This window comes from Maniola hyperantus, chromosome 2 (assembly GCF_902806685.2).
Source record: "Maniola hyperantus chromosome 2, iAphHyp1.2, whole genome shotgun sequence".
Taxonomy (NCBI): Eukaryota; Metazoa; Arthropoda; class Insecta; order Lepidoptera; family Nymphalidae; genus Maniola; species Maniola hyperantus.
Genome location: NC_048537.1, coordinates 4,090,106 through 4,109,835, shown reverse-complemented (window position 1 = coordinate 4,109,835; position 19,730 = coordinate 4,090,106). Strand labels below are relative to the sequence as shown.

Here is a 19,730-nt window from a genome sequence, read left to right as displayed (position 1 = left end):
ACAATCGCCCTACAGGTTTTAAATCGATTATTAAAATATTATGCAGACATATTTTATGCAGGCAGTGATATTTCTTCTGTTGCATTCCATTATGTAATTTATATGATGTAATTGTCATTTAGTTGATTTACTTAATTGATTGTAATTTAGGCTACGATTGGGCTGGCGTGTCCGTGTCGTACAAAAGTCTCATAAAAATTAACATAATAAAAAAAGCATCTTTCTTCACGAGTTTTCTTCAAACTAACCTGAATGAGATGAAGATGAGAATAACTATAATCTAATGTGTACGCCGGTAGAAGTACTCTTCTCACTCTGAGACGATAAGGAATTGAGAGTATGAGAGGAATGGGCTCTGAGTTGAGATGGTGGAATAGCGTAAGTAGAATTGAGACAAATTTAAAATAAACAGATAATGAAGGTAAAATAACAATAACTAATTAAGTACCGCATGAGAATAAGGATTTAAATGAAATAGATATACTAAGGTTAAACATTATGATATTTAGATGTTAGGACTTAGGGTGGATATAAAAGGATGGTCGTGACTCGTGATTAATTAAATAGTTAAAGTTACAACGCTAAAACACATGGAGCACCACAGAATATTTTGTTATCTATAATTCGCTTGAGACCATCCGTTATTGATGATAAGCTGAAAAACGACAAAGTTAATGTTTGATGTCAATTTACAAAAAGCGAGGCGGGCCGAAATTCGCATTTATTTTTATTATCGACATCAGCGCGCGTCTGCCGGCTACCCTTTATAAGGTAAAAGCTAATTGCTTCCAAAAGGTCCGTGTTACAAGTACAATAAAATGCGTAGAAGTACATCCTTATAATATAAAAAATATGAACAACGAAATGGGTTCCTCTTTTAAGAGTGTCAAGTGCCGTTGAATACAAGAATTATTCGCAGTTTTTTCAGAATACCTAACTACTTAATATAACTGAGAAACCTAATGAACCGGAATAAATGCAAGGAGATATTCATCAATAAGCTCAACGGAGTAATTTGCAAAGGACTTGAGAATCATTTGAATCTCTGATTTAATGGTTGAAACCGACAGTCGTTGTAAGTATGTAAGCAACTCAATTCATTAATATTGTCACACATTTTTATGGAGATAGTGATTGCTAGTTGGAAATTATTAAAATTTATGAGAGTTTGAAGGTAATCAGGTAAGTAATTCAATGTAGATCGACGAGACGAGCTAAGGTGGATTGAACCACGATTTATCTCCATTTATTCCATACACAGGTAGTTCAGTCAGTCAGTTATCTGTCAAATATTTCATAAAATTTATTTTCAGTCAGTAACTTAATACAGTGATTTGAAAACAATAGAAGCTTAATACATATCTCACACCCGGCTTTACTCACATGTTTAGCTGACGTGGGTTCGAAACTAGTCGGGCTAGCGTCGACTAAACACGTGAGTAAAGCCGGCTGTGAGACATGTTATTATGGAAATCATTCACGATAGTTTAAACAATAAAAACTTAATAAATACCGCATGCCTAAAATTCTAGGTCAATTATTAAGTAAGTAGGTACTTCCAATTTCCATTCATATCCCACGACTTCAATTGATAGACTTAAATCACCTTGATTTAGTACCGATTGTCCGACTCGGATCGGTCACCGAACTTTATATAGATAAGTAGTTTCTTGACGATAAATAGTAATAATATTAATAAAACTGTTGATATAATTATGTTAAATACAACATTTGCAAATTAAATGCTTATTATGTTAACAAAGTAACAATCAGTACAGTGAAGCCTGATAAATGTATAATAATTACTTACTATCCGCAATAGCAAGTTATAACAGTTCTTATAACTAGGTTTTTAAATTTATTTGAGCTAAAAGAGAAATCGGACTTTTTACGGAACGCGTTCTATGATAATACCAGCTTATAAAAAATAAAAAATATTAACTACTTATATATGTCATTCCTTTGAATGACTTAACTTCCAACTAATAAATGCGGTTAATCTATTCCTTTATCCGTGTCTTATTTCATATCATGATATCCGTCCTTTTATACAGAATTCCACGTAACCTTTGTTGAGTTATTATCGCATGCCTCGCCTACGACCTCCTTCCAAGATGGTGCGCTCAAAACAAAACCTGTCTAGATCTGCGATGTCAAGTAATTAATGTCAAAGTAAGCTAGTTCCCTGTACCAGATATAGGACGGTCGCTATAGAGGCTACACAATATTGCCCTACTTTAAAAATATCGTTATATTCTTCTTTCATTAGTAAAAAATCAAACTGGTCGTGCGATCGATTTCCAGTAAGTCAAACAACGCGGTACGTTATTATTTATTAATTTATATGTGGGTAAGTTTGCTAAGGTTATTTTGGAACGAAGTACTACAAATATTGGCAATCAACTGGTATTTACCAGAATATTTCTAGCCACTTAAACTAGGGTTTCTGATTAAACATATTTTCTTTGGGATAGGTTGATTGATATTTTGCAAGAAAGTAGGCGTGAATCATGATAAGCAAAGAAAAATAATTCTGTAAATAAAATTAGAGCGCCACCAATTTTTTAATTATCGCCAGAGAAAGCTCAAAAAGTTTGGTGCTTGTAAAATGAAATTACTGGCCATTGTAAATTGCTGGAGCAATTAACGTTAAACGTCTACGCAAGTCTGCGTTTAGGTGACCTATTTAATTTTGCTCATTAATCACTTGCAGCTTACCATTTTGGTTCGTGGCATAAAGGGACATCTCCTATATGTAAGTATAATTTTTCTAGTTGATAAAATCTAAAATGAAGAGATGAAAAGAGCCAAAATAACAAATAAAATTAGCACTGCGCGGGGCACATAGTTCGAACCACCGATAGACGTTGCGGTCAAAATGTGCTGGAATGACATCCTTACAACAGAAAGCGCAACACCAGTACCCGTAGTACAAGATTTTACGTCTCACCAAACCAAACCAAATTCGAGAGTCGAAATACTTCCGCGTTACAGTAAACTGGATCTTAAACGCCTTGTTTTAAAGCTCAAGTTTGTCTACACTTCTACAGCCAGTGCTCCAAGCGGAAACATTGCGAAATTAAAATCAGTGGCATTGAATATTTGACTTCAATTCAAGGCTGTTTAGGTCCATTTTACTGTAACGCGGAAATACTTCGACTCTCGAATTTGGTTTCGTTTGGTGAGACGTAAAATCTTGTACTACGGGTACTGATCCTCACTAGGTGGACAGACGACATCAAACGAGTCGACGGGAGCCGATGGATCCAGACGGCGCAAGACCGCGGCGTGTGGAAATTACAAGAGACTTTTGTCCAGCAGCGAATTGAAGACGACCATAATAATATAAATGATAAGTCTAGCAGTAAGTACTTGTAAATTGAGTAGACAATTACTCGATAACACAGATGTGTCTAATGTCTTTAAAAACACGCGGTGAATAAACGGTGAAGTTGTAAAAAGCGTAAAAAATCTGAAGATTTAGTGTAAGACAACACTAAGACGTCCGCACTTAGGAAACCATATAATGATCGAAAGTACACCGCCGTACTAAGCCACTGAAAGGAAACTATGGAATTTATGTCACAACCGCACTGAAATGCCGGACCGCAAAAGTGTATTGCTACTTCGGAGCAATTTGATCGTTATGAACGGGAAACTTTAAAACGTTACTAAATTAACAAACACGATAGATACTTTTGTTATAATCGAAAAAGCAAAAGAAACTGAAAAAAATAAAAACAAATAAGAAAACAAATAAGGGATTTGAAGATTTGACTACTTCAATAATACCGTATCAAGAAACTTGTGAAGAATAATAGTACAGTGAAAGAGGCACTTTACTTGAAAACCGATACTAGGTATTGAACCTTACAAAGGGCAGCATATTGTGTTTTACGTTGAATATGTGTTAGATATACTTAGAGAACACAAAGCTTTTCTTGGTAAGTAGGTAATGTACTACATTTATTAAAAATAAATATGAATGAATAGCTCAACCGGTAAAGAAGTGGACTGAAAACCGAAAGGTCCAACGGTTCAAACCCCGCCCGTTGCACTATTGTCGTACCTACTCCTAGCACAAGCCTGACGCTTAGAGAGGAAAGGGGAAGAAGGGGTAGTCATTTAACATGCCTAATATTCTATTTTAAAAAAACTTAAGAATTCAAATTATTGCAAATACAAGATACCTTTTATTTGTGAAGAATATTAGTTCAATAAGTAATAACAGCGAACATACCAGATAAACAATTTTTGTGACTTCAATAAGTGAAATGTTTTGAGGCAATGAGGTTCTCCAAACATTATGCTCCAATTCAATGCAATGGCAACGTATCGTGCTAAGCCACGATGCAATTTCGTTTAGCTCTAACTTAATCCAATATATTATCAAGAACTAAAAACATTGAAGTGAAAGGTAAATACTAAAGTTGCGGCCGTTAGCACTAATATAGACCCTTTTCCCATTACACTAAAGATCTAATAAATACTGTGGATAGTGCACTTCGTTTGGCCTGTGTAACTGTAAGGTGAACAAACTTAAAAGTAAACGTCCCCCGAAGCTCATTCAGCTGATCTAAACATCACTTCACTTGTCCGTGTAACAGGGTTGACGTTTTACGATAGATTATTTTTAGATAAGCGTAACATCGTAGCGTGAAAGTCACTATCTATGGTTTATAGACGCAACAACATTAACGAGTACGATAATGCTCAGAACGCCTACGCTTTCGTGACGTTGAAAGACATATTTTTTGCCCAGGCCCCAGATTAATCGTTTATATCTTTGCAAATTAATTATCATTATAAATTACCGAATATTCGAACGTTCTGCGAAATGATTAACGGTAATATAAAGAACGTCTGTCTAACAAATTGTTACATCAGACACATCAGACATTAATTGATAGAAAAATTCACGGTCCAATGCTAATGAAGCAGAATAACGGACGGAATATAGGCTGTTGTTGTTCAGATCAGATATAATTCAATACTACATTTACAACATAACAAACAAACTTATATATTAAATTTACCTGCCGCACAATCGCTTAAAATCTGTGCCATCAAGCATCACTGAAGATGAATGTTCAGTGTAGTCCTAAACCCCAGGTTTCCTCAGTGAATTCCACGTATCAATTTTGAAAAAATATGTTTTTGGAACATCATCATGATCAACCCATTACCGGCTCACTACAGAGCACGGGTCTCCCTCTCTGAGAGGGGTTTTGGCCATAACTTTTCTTAATCGTATACCGACGGAATACGGACAGTAATCAAGAATCTATCTTTGGGATAATAAGTGTTGAGATATTAAAGCTCCTGGATTAAGTGTGGATCAGCAGCGAGATTATGAGTAGCGAGACTTTGTTCACACTGTGGATCAAAGATTAGGTATAACAGCTAAACTTGTTTATAGTACCATTTAATGCGCAAGGTGTAACTTTGTTGGGATAACGTAATAACTACCTAAGATCCGATAAAAAATCTTTTACTGGTAACTATGTAGCGCATATTCATATTACTATGAATATAAGTCTGTCTGTTCTTTTCTTTGGCCAATATGGCGACGTATCTTGCACCCTGGACAAGGACATAAAACACTTTTTATCCCCCAGGAACCTTTTCGTGATTTAAAAACTTAATCCAAGCTTATGAAGAAGCGGGCATCATCAAAGTAGGCTATATTTCTTGCAAAAGGGTGTTTAAAATTTTGTTAGAAATGACCAGTGATGACATGACACGATTTGGTCACAGTTCGCGACAGTTAGGGAACTTCTAACAAAACTTCGCGGCGTTGACGTCACTGGCAGGCATGAAATGTTAGTACCTTTGACGCCCTAGTGTAGCGATATTTTTCTATGATTTCACGTCCCTATAGCCTATTTTTTTTTTTCATATCGTCGATTCAGAATCAAACCGAGAGTTCTCTCACTCTGATGACATTTGACTGATGACTTGATGACAAAACTCAGTGGTAAAATGGTCTTATAGATTTTTAAATCCCGGTTGTTTGATATAGAATTGATGTTTGTCCAGTTATGGTCAAAGTCATGGTCTTATTCAAGTTAACATCCAGAGCAAACTGACATAATGGCTTGTCACACGCACTGTCGTAATGGGATACTAATCGTACCTCATATTGAAAAGACAATGGATGTAATTATGCTATCATGATACGCGTGTAGTTTGATAAGGATCGTAGCTTTCCTAACGAGGGTTTCGTTCTCATTTACTTACATTTAAAAAGTTTCTGAGATACATTCGCATGATTTTAGAATGGAACATTTTTATAGTTTATACGACTGATATACCATAAGGTTGAGAATTGAGATCTATAAAGCATACTTTGAGTTTTTTCAAACTCAAGACGGAGTTAGTAATAGAGAGCAATGGAAGAACATCGTAACAAAAATCGCGTTAAAGGGGAGCCACGAACCTCAAAATTGATGGAGCGACGCAGGGAGAAGAAGGGAGTTAAGTAGTAGACAGATTTTCTTACATCTCTAGACATAAATCTTGTCTCGTTTTAAGTCCGAGCAAAGTTGAAGAGCCCTCCGTAGATCGATACAAAAAAAAATGCAAGCCAATAAGGAAAGCTAAGAACGCGTTCAACCTGCAATTTTGCAGAACATTTGCTATCTGAATGCATACCGTCTGCATCGACCCTTACACGTCAATATTTTTATGGTCAAGGCTAACATGGAAACGTTTGTAGAACTAAGAACATTGTTACCACACCTCGTGCAGAAGCGCGCGATGAATACAAATCAGATTTAACGGATTTTGAGAAATATTAGAAGTTCCAACTTAGAGGTACCTACTTACGCCAAATTAAAAGTGTAGATATGGTTTCCCTTTTTTTAGATTATAAGCCTTTATTACCAACAGATTATATGATACATATATATACTTTCCTTGAGTTATTTGGTTTTGGTTTTTAGATCCCTGAGAGGCTGTTGGCCTTCTTCAAGATCTCCCAAGGCTTTTAGCCTAGTGCCTTGTTGGCCCACTTCAGACCCGTTGTCGCCTCGATGTCGTTTGCCTAGCGTTTGAGCAGTCGATCTGCACAAAACGTTTTCCAAATTTCGGCCCTCTCCACTGAGTAGCGATCTTACTTATGTGCCGTAGCTTTCATCTGCCATACGCATCTAATAACCTGCTCATCGCCGTTTAGCTCATGCCTGATACCACAGTTTTGGGATACTACCACATGTACTCAGATGAATCCTTAGGTGAACTAGCGAGTCCGCAATATAGTCAGTATGTGTTTTAAGCTCCGCCTTGCGAGCCCAGAAATTTTATTTAGGTTGTAGGACCAGATTTATTGCGGTCAGACGTCAATAAAACTATTCGGTTACCGTAACTTTGTCTAATCTTAGCGAAACGAGAAAAGCACGCTCGGTCATGATTCAAATATAATTTCTTGATCTCGATACGCTGCTAAAACAACATCCGTTCCGCTTTTTGTAGATGTTAAAATGTCTCCGTTGATATAATTTATTGGTCGAATCTAGTTGCTGGATCGAGTAAGTTTATTTCAGCCTTTGACTGGAATGAATTGCGTTGTGGTTATTCCAAATTCCAATGCAGAAACTTCTACGTTAAAGAAAGAAAGTCTACGTTATTCCAATTCAGTATTTTTACGGTCTGAAGTGCTTGCAGTTTCGACTATGCACGGTTCACTGACATAGCACTCATATGAGCGACCAGTCCCAATACTGCTGGATTAAAGATAAGACTATGCTTGGAGTTACGTGGAGAAGATCCGTGGGAGGATCAGAGTGACCGACATATCTCAACGGGTGGCAAAGCTGAAGTGGCAATGGGCAGGGCACATTGGGGTCCTAAGGTGCTGGAATGGCGACCTCACACCGGAAAGCGCAGCACTGGAAGACCCCCCCCCCCCCCCCACTAAGTGGACGGACGACATCAGGCGAGGGAGACGCTGGATTCAGGCGGCGCAAGACAGTGGCGTGTGGTCCCTACGAGAAACATATGCACAGCAGTGGACGTCTATAGATGATGACGAAGAAAGATTAGAATGCCTAGTCTACTTACTTCAGCAGCATTGCTTACAGGATTTAGTACATAATATTTTGTCTAGTACTTAGTGCTTGATATGGTGATGGCAAGCGTCTGAATGTCCTAGGAAGGCTGCAAACTAGGTGTGTAGAGGATCAATGGAAAATGAACTCAGGAGTAGCAGACTTAAATGACTGAATTATACAGTAATGGATTGGATATCTGGATTGAAATAACCAAACGAGCCGTTGTACAGCTCCTATACGAATAGCGCATTGAAATATTAAGATTCGTAGTGAAGAGGAAGCAATAATCATTCAGATGATTGCAATTGTCGAAATAAAGCGTTCCGGACTGTTGGCATCTGTTTTGGTCGATAGGATGCCCATATTCGTTAATCAATCGTGGTTTCGATCGAGTTTTACTCTTTTTAGGGCGTTTTGCGTGGTTAGGGCGGTTACGCAGTCACCCGATCCGAGTTCGAGAAAATACGTTCCGAAGTAGTAATCGAACTATTTAGATGGTAGCTAGACGTATGTAGATATTTTTTATATCCGTATTTTTACGGATTCGGATCGGATGAGTGCGTGATAGCTCTTAGGGCGTTTGTGCACTCATCCGTATTCGATTCGTGTTCGTGTTTTAAGTAAGCGAAAAAACAGCTGTCCGTTTTTTTGCTTAGGTACATGAAAAACGCGTAAACGAACTGATTACGGGTGAGTGCACAAACGCCCTTAGAGTGTATTTTTGTTTTGTTCTGCGTAGTTTCAGTAAATCTAAGCAGTAGTAGTTACTGCCAAAAGAGTGGTTCATTGACCTAAAAGTAATGAACAAAACGTTCTTAAAAACTTGTTATCGGCAAAAAATTGTAAGTTGTAGGTACTTACTTAATAAATAACTAATGTTAATGCGAAAGTGCGATTGTCTGTCTATCTGTCTCTTACCTATTCACGGCACAACCGCTTAACCGTTTGGACCGTGATTTGTCATATAATGGCTATTCAAGGAAATCAGTAGGTAATTATACTAGTACGTATCATAGAAACCGGTTTTGGTTCACACAATAAGAATATTATATAAATGTAGATACCTACATATTTTATGCATATAATGTTACCTACTTACATAATCTTATTGCCAGAGCGCATCGCACTAACGAAATCTTGATTTCTAGATAACGATCAATCCATACTAATATTATAAATGCGAAAGTGTGTCTGTCTGTCTGTCTGTCTGCTAGCTTTTCACGGCTCATCCGTTTAACCGATTTTGATGAAATTTAGTAGAGATATAGCTTGCATCCCGAGGAAGGACATGGGCTACTTTTGATCCCGGAAAATCAAAGACTTTCCACGGGATTTTTAAGAAACCTAATTTCACGCGAGCGAAGTCGCGGGCGAAGTAGCTAGGTATACTTACCTACCACCCGACAAACTATTTCTACTCCTAAGTAGGTACTAACAGTAGTGCTTGGTGCAAAGACGGACTTCTGGCCTGATGGGAAAGAGTCGTCGCTATAGGGAAGATAGAAAAATTCTTGCCAAGTGTTTAGTTATTTTTAGTACCTCACATAAAATGCAGTGTGTTTTTTTTTTAAACTTGGAACAATATTAAGAAATCTAAAACCATAGGAGATACGGGGAAACTGTGCGAACTATAAGGCGCAACACCCACAGACAGAGTGCTGTGTCGTCGAGGCGAGACTTTTTTTAATCATACAATTGAAAATTTTATAATGATGTTGAGCGCTCTAGCGGCTCCTCGCGTAGCGCGCGCCGCGCGGATTGCAGTCTGCGAGTAGATAGCCGAGGCGATGCTCGCTCACAATATTTTAATTTTTAACCGTGCATTCCACTCCACGCCTCTACTCGTCGCCACTTGGCGCGCTACGACTCTATAGTCTATTCACCGCACCGCCACTCGTCTCCATTCGCCGTCACTCAGCGCGCTCGGTGTGCACTGGCTCTTAGTTATACAGAGTTATACAATTTGTTAAACAGTACTCCGACTAGTTACTTACATCGACAAGACACCGCCAACACACCGGAACCATTCCACACTGTTTGAATTGTTTCAGCAATACCACAGCACTACCGTTGCTTATCTAACGATACACGCACGTAACCTGGAACAACAGAAAGTAACATTGAAATTAACGCGTAAAACATTAAAAAGCTACACATATACAACATTAGGCTGAGCTATAGAGCGCACTTTGACGTTGCTCAGACTTAAGATTGAGTTAAAACGAGACAGATTTATATGAGCGATCTAGCTTTTTTAACTCTGTCTTAAGTCTAAGCAAAGTCAGAGTGCGCTCTATAGATCCTACCCTTAAATACCTCAATCAATACCAGCTAAACCTCCCCTCCCCATAAAAATATTATAAAGAACTACGAAAAAATCTAGCGATAAGTGCGCGAAAAAAGTCTTTTCAGCTATTTGCCCACGCAATTAAACGTATCGCGCGTCCCTAGTATAATTTTAATAAATAATATAACGTTACATTAATAATTGCAATTAGTGGAATTTTGAGAGCGATTTTCCGCTTGATAAATAGCTTGAAATAACTGCTTACTGCTCAAACTTTGGTCCACTATATTAAACCAAAGTAATACAAAATATTGTTTAATTCCTAATGTATTGTTTATTCATATTATGTCTACCGTCTTTAGCCCGTCAACACTTTCTTAGTTCCTATGCCTCTTCTAACGAAGGATGAGTAGCTAATTTAAATGTCGTTTTAGATTAATAGTTACACACAGTCTCTGGACAATGGATGCGTTTTTGAACCACTGACATAGGTTTTTGGCCATGATATTTCTTCACTTTCCCACATCCCTTTTGCCTTGTGTCTTAGATACAGTAATTTAGCGATAATAAAATCAGGGACACTATTTGAGGCGCCAAGGCGCCAGGATGCGACATATTGCATTCCTATATTTTATTTTTACTAGCGAAATGTCGCTTGGCAACATATTGTAGTTGTAACATGTGTAGTAATGGGTTTTCAGCATTTTATCGCACGAGATAAGATATATCAAACAATAAATCCTCATTTATTGTCAGGCGGCAATGCAAGAACGTGATTTTGGCAATTTTTATGTTTGTCAAAGAATACACTAACTGTCTAAACAATACCAAAAAATTACACCAATTACAACAAATGCGATTGTAATAATTGATTGATTGATACAGGGGCCCTACCGCGGTTGTTAGACAGCTACAATGTCATGATCGCAATCATCTCTGATTGGTTAATGCTCGCTCACTATTGGCCACAATGCATTGTTGCAAAAAGAATCGCACAAATTCAGCCAATCAGAACAATTGAGATTGTAATAATGATTGATGCAGGTTTTAGACAATCGCCCTCCAGGTTTCCCGGAGTCGACCTACAGACTAACGACTAACTATGCGAGATCGCACGAAAAATGGTACACGAAACTGAAATTCAGTAACTATAAATGAGTGATTGCGATGACCCCCGAACGTATTATGGAGCCAAGGTCGTACCTACTCTGTACTCATCAACTTGTGCCTCTACTTAGCGAATAGCTAAGTAGGTTAGTGTGACATTAAATGTGTACTATTTAGCGACATTCAAATATTAATTTATCATTTCGTGTTTGTGTGTGAAATATTATAATAGGCTTAAAATTAGTATGATTAGAAACCCAAGTAAGTAGAAGACAATAATTTTCACAAACCTAATAGGAAATGAACCAAAAGTACCTAATAGTGATTATAACCACTCTATTATAGATATGGACTAACTGCCTATTGTTACTGATTTTGCATACTTATTGTACTTATATGGTATACTTACTTATTGGCACAGATCTCTGTGCCATTGACCTTTACAAGAAAAACAAAAACATGTCAGGCATGACACGGTATGTAACTAAAGGACAAAAATTTTACCTTTCATCAATATATATAGGATAGATAGGATATAGGTATGAATACCGACTTGTGTATTACCCCTATTATAAATTAATGTGAAAGTGTGTTTGTTTGTTGGTTTGTCCTTCAATCACGTCGCAACGGAGCAACGGATCGACGTGATTTTTTGCGTGGGTATAGTTTAAGACCTGGAGAGGGACATAGGCTACTTTTTATTCCGGAAAATCAAAGAGTTCCCACGGCATTTTTAAAAACCTAAATCCACGCGTACCTACTAAGTCGCGGGCATCAGCTAGTAACGCATAAATTTTCAGAACGCGCTTGCCATATTATTTGCTCGATGTGTCAAAGTACGGTTTCCCCTTAGATTAAGGACGAAAATCGTAGGTACTTTTTACTTACACAGAGTAAATATGGCATTCTCAAAATGCACTATAACCCACTTTGCTTTTTATTGGTGGTCAAAGTTTAACCGCCTAGCCTGCCACGCAACTGAACCTTAGCTAATAATAATATAAGCAACATTGTGGCTAATTCCATTGTACACAATCTCTAAACTAAACTAAAATGGCACGTCTAAATCTATTGCTATCCCTTTCATAATGTTGCTTGCGGAAAAGGATAGCATTAGATTTAGACCTGTTAATTTAGTTTAGTTTAAAGATTGTGTACTAGAGAATCGGCCCCATTGCGTGGGTATATTTTTACCGGCTGACGACAAATTCCATGAATCAGTTGCCATCCGCTGTAGGCACCGTCCGCGTCGCGCATGACAAGTAATCTACCGCACACACGGCAACCCTATGGCTATGTTACTACAACATCACTAGCGATCCATCTATGTATACTAAATTATTATAAAGATGTTGTAAGTTTGTTTGTAAGGGCTAATCTCTAGAACTACTAACCAATTTTGAAAATTCTTTCACCAGTTGAAAGCTACATTATTCCTAAGTGACATTGGCTATATTTTATTTCAAAAAATTAGACATTAATTACCCGTGCGAAGCCGGGGCGGATCGCTAGTAGTATTAAAAATGCGAAAGTGTGTTTGTTAGTCCTTCAATCAGCGGTATCAGAGCAACGGATCCACGTAATTTTTTGCATGGATATAGTTAAAGACCTGGACAGTGGTATTGGCTGCTCTGATCCGGGAAAAACAATGAGTTCCCACGGGATTTTTAAAAACTAAATCCACGCGGACGAAGTCGCGGGCATCCTCCAGTATTATATAAAAGGAAAAGGTGACTGACTGACTGATCTATCAATGCACAGTTCAAACCACTGGACGGATCGGACTGCAATTTGGCAATAGTCTACCACGCTGGCCATGTGAGGATTGGTAGACTTCACACACCTTTCTGAACATTATGGAGAAGTCTTAGGCATGCAGGTTTCCTCACGATGTTTTCCTTCACCGTTAAAGCAAGTGATATTTAATTACTTAAAACGCACATAACTACGAAAAGTTAGAGGTCCGTGCCCGGGATCGAACCCCCGACCTCCGATTAAAAGGCGGACGTCCTAATCACTAGGCTATCACAGCTTTTTTTAGAGATTGTGTATTTAACAAGAAAATTAACCACAGCAAGGGTCAACTAGGATGTAATAGCAATCGTCACACTGTGTACTGACAAATTATGGCGCTAGCCTGTTAGGATACAAAAGATGACTTATGGTAAAACATAGGCATGACCTTTCTTTGTACTTAGACCTACATACTTATTTCCACGCGTGCAGTCTCGCGCCGCTGGTTCTAATATATTTAACAAACAGAATCAAACCAGAAAAGCGGGTTTACGAGTTACGACCCATTCAGAGTGAAATCTCACGCCGTTTATGAGAGGGAAAGTAAAATTGGTCCTGAATTCTAAAAATATTTGATAACTAGATGATGCCCGCGACTTCGTCCGCGTGGATTTAGGTTTTTAAAAATCCCGTGGGAACTCTTTGATTTTCCGCGATAAAAAGTAGCTTATGTCCTTCTCCGGGATGCAAGCTATCTCTGTACCAAATTTCATCAAAATCGGTTGAACGGATGGGCCGTGAAAGGCTAGCAAACAGACAGACAGACACACTTTCGCATTTATAATATTAGTATGGATCATTAACTAAGGTGTCAAGAAAAGCGGTGATAACATAGTGGCTAAGAATAATATTGAGGTAAGGTTTGTAAGTTGTAAGGATGTAGGGGGGTGATCTCTGAAACTAATGATCTGATTTTCAGATACTTTCACTGATAGATACCTAATTAAGTAAGTAGCTACAGTATCCCCACGTGCTTATATATTATAACTACCTACAGGTAGTTATAATATCACACAGATGAAGTCACGGGAAACATCTAACAATTTATAACAGTCCTACCAAGGTTTGTACCTTAGTGGTTAGAATTAATCAATTTGTTTATAGTTTTTTCTATATTGTGAGTCATTGCTCAGACTAATTACTTACTCAATACAAATTATTAATAACCTTGACAGTCCGTTTTGAGTATTCCTATGTATAAACGAAACGAACACGCATTAATTAGCGAAATTCTTAGCGTGTACGTATTTAAGCGTCCACATAAATTTGGCTGATGGCAAATAAAATAGAGGCATGAAAGGAAAACAACCAATAAAACCCAGAACAAACTGGTTACTCACGTGCAGATAAAATGATGTTTTTCCTGAATCCAGAAATATTAGAGATGATGACTCACTTCAATGGAAAAAAATATTTTAACCAATTACTTAACCACATTCTTCAATAAGACTTCAATGAGGTGCCTAATAACCTGGCTACTAGAATAAATTGGTCAAATGATTGCAGAGTCAATCTTCATATTATGTACCTAGTTGGTCACAAATGCCAATTTGAATAAAATTGCATTTTGTCGTTAGCTTGCAGAACAAATGCAGCCTTGTTTTTGTTCTTCAAACTATTCATGTAATTTGTTGTTTTAAAGAGCAACTGCTGAGTTTCTTATTGGTTTTTCTTCATAGGAGAGGCATGCTGAATCAGTAGAAAATTTTCTCTTCTAAAGTTCAGTGTAATCTTTCCTGCTGGGTACTGTATAACAGTATAAGATATATTTGGACGCACCACACAATGAATTTTCAACTAAATATTTAGTAAATTTCAATTAATAATAATTCAGGTACATACACTTTTTTAATCAAAATTAAGTAATAACTACTCAATGATTGTACTGGAATTTCATGACTACGTTATTATTAATCCAATTGTTTCAATTTTCATTTTTGCTTTACTGTTTGCTATTTAAGTCTGCTCATTAATTTAGTCAGTTACACAGTGATTGTAGTAATTAATTGGTTCTATATAAATATAACTACAGACTGGATTGTATTTGCTTTCTTTTAGATAATTCATATTTACAGCCTACCTACCTATAATGTTTTAAGCCATACCTACAAGACATACTATATGGAATCTTTACTTTAATTGTTATCCCCTTTGTAACCCTGGTATCTGAACGGAATTTTCATGCAGTGTTTACTTTTAAAATGATTTAACATAGTTGTGCATGATAAAAAAATCCATTTATTTATTATAGTTATTAAGTTTTATGTTAAAATCACTAGTAAACCATTCAATAAAAAAAAGTATAGAAATAAAAACATTTTTCAATCAATTAAACTTTTACAAGTGCTTTTGAATCATCAAAATAATTTTAGTACCACTGGTTCGGAATGCCAGAAGCTACTCTAATTCGAGCCAGGAAAGTGCTGATGTGACTGATAGCCACAAGACTAGTATTGTCACGGAACTTAAAATTAGTGGCAATCACAATATATCAGAAATGGTCATAATAATCATAATCATAATCATAATAATTTATTTATTTTGCTCAGATATGGTAGGTACATGTAAATTATTTACATGGGGTCTTAAAAGTTAGGTAATCAGTTACATATCCTGCCAAGCATGGTCGAAGTGATACAGAGAATTCAAGGACCTACAGAAGATTTTTTTTATTCAGATACAAGTTAGCCGTTGACTGCAATCTCACCCGGTGGTAAGTGATGATGCAGTCTAAGATGGAAGCAGGCTAACCTGGAAGGGATATAGTAGTTTTTATTAAACCCATCTGGATTCTACAAGGCATCATATTGGAATGCTAAATCACTTGGTGGCACTGCTTTTGCCGGTAGGGTGGTAACTACTCACGGCCGAAGCCTCCCACTAGAAAGTTGGTTCTCATTTAAGTATAGATCATAAACACACTTATGAGTACCTACTGCAATATACTATATTAGTTACAGACTGCATTACATTACAACAGCTAAACAAAACCATATCAACATCCTCTGGGAACACACTGTTTGGACACAGTGTAATTTTTCTTATCTCATGTAGTGTATGAGTAGTTTATTATAATAATTACTTACACCTACCAAAATCTTTAGCTCATGAGAGAAAAAGTCAATGACCCCAAGAAGTTCATAGTTTTTGGTCATAATTTAATAAGTACTTAAATGCAAATTATATTGCAGAAAGAATTGATATTAAAGGTACCTACACAAAATTTATAGCAATAAAAAGATAAGTTTACTTAAATTAAAATACAAAGATGACCAAAAGGAATAAAAGGTTTAAATACGAAGTTATTTTGTATCAAATTAACTTGTGCCATTGGATTTTTCAAAACAGTAAACGTCATGAATCATCGGCGCGAAGGCACTAAATTGACCAATTTCACTATTCAAGTTTGAGAATATGGGGTTGCTATAGAGTACAATACCATCCATTGGGATAGAGGGCAGTAAAGGGGGTGCTCCTGAAACTCTAAGTTAAAATTTCAGAGCTCGAAAATCATTTTTTTAAATAAAATTAATCACTTTAATCACAATTAGCATTTTTAGAATAAACTCAACAAACACAATACAAAATCGCAAAATACGATAGATACTGTCATAGGTTACCATCGTTAACACCTGTAATACTTTTTTTTTTACTGGTTTTTACGGCTCTGGGTTCTAATCTATAATACTTTTGCTGCTGCTGTACAGACCAGTAATGATCACAGAAAGATTTTTATAAAATAGCGGGAATACTTTTTATTTAATTTTTTTTAATTTTTTACGGCTCTGGATACCAGTTCCTTAAGCTCTCTCTAAAAATATAAAATTGCCATGTAAATTAATTACAATTTTTATAAAATAGCGGGAATGCGGGAATACTATATATTTTTTAATTTTTGTACGGCTCTGGATACCAATTCCTTAAGCTCTCTAAAAATATAAAATTGCCATGTAAATTAATTACATATTTTATTACAGCTCTTTTAGGTTTGAACTTTGAATCCAAGAGTATCTAAGAGCGTCGGTCAAATTGATAAATTAACTAGTTTGACCGACCCATATTAATAATACTCAGCGGCCCACATAATGACGTCACACATTAAAAAAATTAAAGTTTGAAATACCTAGCTTGGACCGGGCAATATAAAAACTTCCCTACGTCTAGCCGGATAAAATACTTACTTCAAAGTCGCTAATTACCCAAATAGATAGAAAGACGGGGAGAAAGGGGAAACGGCCTACAATTCGGTTCTGGCACTTCGCCAGCCGCTGCCGCGGCACGCTCGCTGCGCTCGCTCGGCTCGTGCGTTGTCTTAACTGTTCTAACCTAACCTAACCAATCATTAAGTTTCTTAATACGGGCTACGCCAGAAGTAGCTCTTCTCGCTTCGCGCTTCACTAAAACACTAAGGGTAGATTTTTAAGGGTTGAAAAGATAACCCCTCCCCCACTCCTTCCCTCACTTGTAAATGGCGAGGAAAGGAGAGGGGGAAACGCCTACAATTCGGTTCTGGCACTTCGCCGGCCGCTGCCGCGGCACGCTCGCTGCGCTCGCTCGGCTCGTGCGTTGTCTTAACTGTTCTAACCTAACCTAACCAATCATTATTTTTTTAATACGGGCTACGCCAGAAGTAGCTCTTCTCGCTTCGCGCTTCACTAAAACACAAGGGGTAAATTTTTAAGGGTTGAAAAGATAACCCCTCCCCCACTCCTTTCCTCACTTGTAAATGGCGAGGAAAGGAGAGGGGGGAAACGCCTACAATTCGGTTCTGGCACTTCGCCGGCCGCTGCCGCGGCACGCTCGCTGCGCTCGCTCGGCTCGTGCGTTGTCTTTACTGTTCTAACCTAACCTAACCAATCATTAAGTTTTTTAAAACGGGCTACGCTAGAAGACTCGCTTTAAAATCATTTAGAATAAAAAAGTATCTTGCTAAGTTTACTTTATTGGTCTTTGGTTCCCAGCAAGATTATTATAGATTAGAACCCAGAGCCGTAAAACCAGTTAAAAAAAAGTATTTTAGGTTTATGTTATGGTAATCTTTATATGAGTTCGTAGTTCATACTTTGCGGTTTTGTGTTTCTAAAAATGCTAGGGACCTAATTAATTTTATTTTATTTACATAAATCTGTATAAAATACGCGATTACGTGTCTTGAAATTAAGAAATTACGTAAAGATCAGTGCAAATTAATCTCTTTCTAGTGAATATTAACGAAATCTATGTAGTAATCGTGTTTTCTATTTATAATGTTAATCATTTTAAAAATTTATAAATGTCTATAAATACGTGTCTCCGAAACTTGAAATTACAGATATGTAAAGTGCAAATGAACCTCTTTACACTGAATATTACCGCTATACCTATATAATATAATATTCGTGAATAAATAGTGGTGAACCTATCTATAGTGGAGCCGAGAATATTCAGACAGCACTATGCATCTGATGAAGTAAATGTTTGTAACTAATTTACTCAACTAGGTAATGGCCATGTTTTTTAGAACTTTGAAATGAAGAATCATACAAATATAATATATAATATGAGAAGCTGTCATTTCAAATGGAAAGGCGGAGCCGCAAGTCGTCAGCAGCAGGCTTGGTTGGGCGATGGCGGTCAAGAAACGGCCGGGCAAACCAACAAACGAACACTTATCTAAACTAAAATAACCACCGAATAAAATAAAATGTGCTATAATATCTCAAGGAAGTAATTTAAACTCACCGCATGACAAACTATATTACAACAGTTTCCTTTAGCTAGCACTTATTCACAACACAAAACATTCCACATCCACGATTGACAATCACAGTCACACTAGGACGGAGAGAACACTAGCGCCACGTGTTTCCAAACATCTCGAAAAGAAATCACTACTGAACTGAAGTTCGTCCGGTTTACAGTACATCCAACATAATGATTCTAATGTTGGTCGGATACCTTAACTACCAATTTCAGTTTGACGATTTTTCAATTTTTCGGTTTTTTTTTCAACTTTATCTTTATTCACATAACTACACTAGCGGCACGCTATGATGGCCGGTTTGACACATTACAATAGTGATGTGGAATGTCAATTTATTCTCGAACAAAAAACAATTAAGTTTTGTTTTTGTACCTGATTAAATAGGTTTAATAAAACAAAAATGTATATGTTTATTTAATTTATTTGAACGAACTGAATATTTGAACGAAAATGAATATACATACTTTATATGCACACAAGAAACATATGAATACAAAAGATACCGAAAAAGGTGCCACAAAAGGCCATAATTAATCAGATTCGTCCATACTACTATTTTCACTGTCGTCACTGCTATCATCACATACATTAATAATTATATGTTCGTTTTCTATAATATTATCTATTTTCACATCTCTTTCATAATCTTCCCTTATTAATTTAACAGTTCTATTCACAACCTTTTCCCAGTCTCCTTTAGTCACATGTTCACAAGCTTCTTCTAATAATTTTAGCATTTTTTTTGTGG

The 19,730-nt window shown here is 36.9% G+C and overlaps 1 protein-coding gene across 1 annotated transcript in view; it reads right to left on the bottom strand.

Moving 5' to 3' along the window:
• Window positions 1–19,117, bottom strand: part of Arf6 (ADP-ribosylation factor 6) — a 42,920-nt gene extending 23,803 nt beyond the window's left edge. Inside the window, exons 1-2 of the mRNA XM_034983378.2 lie at window positions 18,961–19,117; window positions 10,046–10,150 (exon numbers count right to left, since the gene is read on the bottom strand). The gene's annotated coding sequence lies outside the window, so the exon portion shown is untranslated. The remainder of the gene's footprint in view (window positions 1–10,045; window positions 10,151–18,960) is intronic.
• Window positions 19,118–19,730: the final 613 nt, after the last annotated feature.